The following is a 6,000-nucleotide window of genomic DNA, read 5'->3' on the forward strand; positions in this document are numbered from 1 at the left end:
ATGTTTTGGCCTTAAGGCCTTGGGTCCCCAATTTTAATCCTCATGACTGTAAGGTGAATAGGATATTGACATGGGTTAGGTTCCCGGGCCTTCCTATTGAGTATTATAGTGAGAAGGTTCTTAGTAGAATTGGTGGTTTGGTAGGGAGGGTCCACCATGTGGATAAGACTACCATAGGAGCCATTAGGGGTAAGTTTGCTAGGGTGTGTGTGGATGTTGATCTTGCGAAACCCTTATTGTCTAAGTTCTGCGTTCAGGACAAGGTTTTTTTCATTGAGTATGAGGGTTTACATAACATTTGTTATGAGTGTGGAATGTACGGTCATTCGAAAGAAGGGTGTCCCAAGAGGGAGAGGGTCATTGAGGAGACTGTTGTGGATAATGGGAGTGATACTGGGGTTATCCAGGGAGGAGATGGAAACTTTGGTCCCTGGATGGTGGCTAAAAGGACCGCTCGTCGAAGGACTCAACCTCCAGTTGCTCAGAGCATCCCTCCTGATATCTCCTGCAAGGGGAAGTCCGCTTCTCCTAAACCTTTGGATGTTCCTTTTGAGAAGGAAAAGCCTAAGCCCAAGGCTAAGGAGGGAGCTGGACCCTCTTCTGCCCTGAGATCTGGGTCTAGGTTTGGAGCCTTAGCTATTGAGGAGGTTCATTTGCCTGTCCAGAGTAGGGAGCAGATGGAGCATAACATCCCTGGTCTGGTTTCCTCTGTTCCTTCTGAGGTGATGATTGATGCTGTTAATCCCCTCTTTGTTTCCAATGGTGATAACCAGGGGGAATCCCTTGTCTTGGATACCCATAGGATGAAGGAGAAGGTTGAGGTTAGTAATCCTATTTCTTGTGGGGATCCTGGGCCTGGTAAAGCTATGGGGGTTATTAAACCTAACCTGAAGAAGCCGAAGAGTAAACAAAAGGGTATCCTGAACTCTTTGGCTCCTTATGAGAAGAGGGGACCTGCGGGATCCTCGGGGAGGCTCTCAGGAGCCCCCAGTAAATACCTGGTTTAGGTTGGGTGGTGTGGTCAGTTGTCCTCCCTTCTATGGATTTGTTGTTTTGGAATGTTAGGGGTGCGGCTAGTAAGGCTACCCGCATCCATATTAAGGATCTAATTAAACAATTTGACCCCTCCTGTTTTGCTTTATTGGAAACTAAGATTAGTGGAGAGAAAGCGGATGAAGTGGTTAAGAAGTTTAAAATTTGGAGGTGTGTTAGATCGGAGGCAACTGGCCGGGCTGGTGGGATTTGGCTTTTCTGGAGGCCAGATCGGATTCACTTTGATGTTATTAGTATGGATAAGCAGTTCATTCACTGTAAAGTGAGTATTTCTGGGAATAGGTCCTTCTTGCTTACCCTTGTTTATGGGGACCCTGTCTTAGCTAATCGAAATCGGCTTTGGGAGGTTCTCTTCTCTATGAGTGTCAGCATTTCTGAGGCCTGGTTTATTGCGGGTGACTTCAATGATATAGCTCTTATGAGTGACCAGAGGGGGGGGGGATCCAATCATTATATTAATCGGTGCCTCCACCACAAGAATAGTATGGATTTATGTGGGTTGTCCGATCTTAGGGCTTCTGGTCATAAGTTCACTTGGAAACGTAACAATACCTTTGTTCGTTTGGATAAGGTCTATGCTAATGTGGTTGCTCAAACTTCCTTTCCTGAGAGCTCGGTTTTAAATCTCCCTTTCCGTCATTCGGATCACTGTCATATTTTGTTTAGACTTTTGAGAGGCAACCGACCTAAAGGGAGGAGACCGTTTCGGTATCAGTTGGCTTGGGAGTCCCATCCTAATTTTAAGGAGTTTGTTCAGGATAACTGGATTCCTCACTCGAATGTCTTGCAAGCTGCAGATGGGTTCAGAGAGAAGGTGTTAGGGTGGAATAAGCATGTCTTTGGTCATATTATTAGGAGGAAGAATAAGTTATTGAGGAGGATGGAGGGTATCCAACGTAGGCTGGAGGTGAGGTTTGATCACAGTTTGGATGGTCTTCTCAGAGCTCTCCAGAAGGAGTTGGAGGCTGTGCTTAGACAAGAGGAGTTTCTTTGGTTTCATAAATCCAGGAAGTCGTGGATTAGAGATGGGGATCGGAACACCAGATACTTCCATCTTTCTACTATGATCAGAAGACAAAGGAATAGGATAAAAGCCATTAAGAATTCTAATGGGGAGTGGGTTTATGAAGACGAGGTGAGTCGTAATTTGGCTTTTGAGTTCTATAAGGACCTGTTCAAGGAGGATCCTGTCCAGCTGGATAGGGCCCATTCTGCTGCTACCTTCCCTCAGATCAGTGAGGATAGCATTCAGAATGCCTTTCATCATATCTCTTGTAAAGAGATTGACCAAGCTGTCTTTAGTATTGGGGCGTCTAAAGCTCCGGGGATTAATGGGTTGCCAGCTGGCTTTTACCATAAACACTGGGAGGTGGTTAAGGAGGGTATTTATGATTTCATCTTAGGTGTCTTCAATGGGTCTAAGGACATTGAGCTGGTTAATAAAACCCTCATTGTCCTTATTCCTAAAATTGATAAGCCTTCTTCCTTCCTGCATATGAGGCCCATTAGTCTCTGTAATGTCCTTTATAAGACGGTTACAAAGATTGTGGCTAATAGAATCTGGGGCATCCTTCCGGAGATCATTTGTCAGAATCAGGGAAGTTTTGTCCCCGGTAGACAAATGATGGACAATGTGGTGATTGCCCAAGAAATGGTCCATACGATGAAGATTAGAAAAGGGAAGAAAGGCATTGTGGCTTTGAAGCTTGATTTGGAAAAGGCTTATGATCGTATCAACTGGAATTTCCTTATGGAAAGTCTGGAGAGAGCTAGGATCCCGGAAAGCTGGAGGAAGCTTATCAAGGCCTGTATTTCTTCTCCTGTGTTTCAAGTCATGGTGAATGGGGATATGTCTGAGGAGTTTTCTCCTGGCCGGGGTATCCGTCAGGGTGACCCTATGAGTCCTTTCCTTTTCGTTATTGCTATGGAGAGGTTATCTCACCTTATTCAAGATGCTATTGATCTTGGGAGGTTCCACCCGGTAGCTATTAATAGCTTCTGTCCCCAGGTGACTCATTTATTCTTTACAGACGATGTCCTTATCTTTCTGGAAGGTAAAGAGGATCAATTGAGTGTCATTATGGACATCCTTAAGCGTTTTTGTTTGGCTTCCGGTCAGAAGCTTAATATCCAGAAATCGAGGATGATATGCTCGAAGAATATGAATCCGAGAGTTTGCAAAAGATTAAGTGATTTGTCTGGTATTCCTCTTACTGAGTCTCTTGGTAAGTACCTGGGTATTCCTCTGCACAGTGAAAGAGTGTCTAAGGTTACCTTTAAAGATACTTTGGATAGAGCCAATTCTAAGTGTGCCTCTTGGAAAGCTAGTACTCTTTCTCTAGCTGGCCGAACGATGTTATTGCAATCTGTTAATTGTGCTGTCCCTAATCATATCATGCAATCTTGTATGCTTCCGGCCCCTGTGCTTAATGATCTGGACAAGATCAACCGTCGTTTCCTATGGGGGGAAGTTGAGGCGGGTAGGAAAGTCCATCTTGTGCCGTGGAGTGAGGTGTGCCAACCCAAAGTCTCTGGTGGTTTGGGTATTAGGAAAGCTAAGGATAACAATAGAGTTTTATTAAGGAAGCTCCTTTGGCGGATGTGGCAGTGCCCCTCTTCTCTTTGGGTTTTCCTTCTGTGTGGTAAGTATCGGAAAGATAAAATCTTCGGAGGCCCCAAGGAGAGAGTTGTCCAGTGTTCCTTTCTTTGGAAAGGGATTAGCACCGTGTTTGCGGAATTCTGTTCTGGGGTTGGTCTGGAAATGGGCAATGGTAAATCCATTAGTTTATGGTTTGATACCTGGATCGGGGACAAACCTTTGGTAGATGTGTGTACTGCTCCCCTGCCTAGTGAAATCAAGAACTGGAGGATTGCTGATGTGGTGGACTCTGAAGGGGACTGGATCTGGGCCAAGATTGAGCCTTTCTTAGGTCTTGAGACCCTTCTTAATATTCGAGGCATCAAGGTAAGTAAGTATTCATGATGAAGACTTGGATAGGCACTGTTGGGCTCTGACTAATAATGGAGCTTACTCTTGCAAGTCTGCCTTTGAAACTTTTTCCCCCCTTGTGTCTGGTCCTTCATCGGATATTTGGGAGTCCATCTGGGCCCTTAAAGTCCCTTATCGTATTAGGAGTTTCCTGTGGCTGGGAGTCAAAGACAGGTTACTGACTAATTTGGATAGGCACAAGAGGCATTTATCTGAGTCTGGAGCTTGCAGTAGATGCATGGACCATATTGAGTCCTTAGGCCATGCCCTGAGGGATTGTTCAAGAAGTAAAGAGGTTTGGAGGAAAATTTTGCCTCCCAATTCTTTATCTTCCTTCTTGGCCCATCCTATGGATAATTGGTTCTCTGATGGTATTAGAGGTAAGCTTCTCTCTTTCATGGAGCATGGTGACATTTTTTTTGCCATTGTCTGTCACCAAATTTGGAAGTGGAGGAATGAGGAAATTTTTGGTGATAAAGCTGTTTTCTTGCCAAACCTAGTTGAGTTCTTCTCTAATAAATTCTCCTCCATTTTGGATAGCTTTAAGGGTGAGTCCCTGGCCAGCACTTCCCTGATTAAAAATGTCCATCTGGTGAGTTGGGTAAGGCTAAGAGAATGGGTAGTGAAGCTGAACACTGATGGCTCTTGCCTCAGTAATGGTAAGATTGCAGCAGGAGGGGTTCTCAGAGATGCTGGAGGAGCTTGGCTTTCTGGTTTTTACCAGAATTTGGGGTTGGGATCCTCCTTCTCTGCTGAGCTCTGAGGCATCCTCACTGGGATCAAGCTTGCTGGTAGGCTAGGTGTGAAGAGTCTGACCATTGAGTCGGATAATCTGGAGGCCATTAACATGATTAATGACAATCATGCCCCGAGTTTGAAAAATAGCAACCTTATAAGAGCTATTAGAAGGTTTTGCTCTTCCTTTGAGAGTTTCGAGTTCTGTCACGTCTTTAGAGAGCAAAACCGTGTTGCGGATCGCTTGGCATCAGCAGGACATGACGGGTTGCTTGGAGTCTCTACCCTTTCTGATCCCCCGGGTTTTATCTTCCCTTTCCTTTTAGAAGATAGGATTGGGGTTAGCTTTCCAAGGCTAATCCCTTGTTAGGTGCTTTTGTTGTTTTTTCCTTTCCTATCCTACCAAAAAAAATGCATAAATATGAATTTAAATAAATATATTTTTATATATTTAATTGAATTCGATCGGTTTCGGTTAACCGCGGTTTCTAGAATATGAAAACCGTAACCGTAACCATTAACCACTATTTTTTAAAATTGAAAACCGTACACTAGTCCATCGGTTTCGGTTAACCTTATTTTTGGTTTTCAGTTTTGCAGATTTTTATGTGCACCCCAATTATTATTAAAGAGGGATCAATGTTAGCACCAGACTTTTTATTCCATTTCATTCTAAAACTGAAAGCAAAGCTAAACACCAAAAAAATTTGATGTGGAATGTCTCGGGAAAGTTAGATATTCCATAGAGTATGACAATATATTGGTGATTCAGATAAGTTACATCAAATAGATTGTGTATTTAACTTTTAATGCCTTGTCGTTTTGTCGAATAGAATTCCACGGTTAGCTTATATATTTGCGGTTAAATGATTATCTTTTACGTTGTTATGTATGCCAATAATGCATCATCTTATTTTGAACTCTAGTCCCCTTTAAGGATAAATTATTAGAAACATTCGGTTCTTCATATCAAATGAAGGACTTTCCATACATATTTTGAACTGCTTCTTCAAGATGGATTTCAATTCCCTATTAGAAACTTCAACTTTCTCATTCGAATCGCGGGTGATAAACAGTAGATAAATGATGAGTGACATGTTTAAAAAAAAAAAAGTAATGTTAAAATATAATAAACATAATTTGATTAAATAATAAAAAAACAAAAATAAATATTGAACTAATGGTGAAGACATGCTTTACATATATGAGTCAAAAACATTTAT

This window comes from Euphorbia lathyris, chromosome 7 (genome assembly GCF_963576675.1).
Source record: "Euphorbia lathyris chromosome 7, ddEupLath1.1, whole genome shotgun sequence".
NCBI lineage: Eukaryota > Viridiplantae > Streptophyta > Magnoliopsida > Malpighiales > Euphorbiaceae > Euphorbia > Euphorbia lathyris.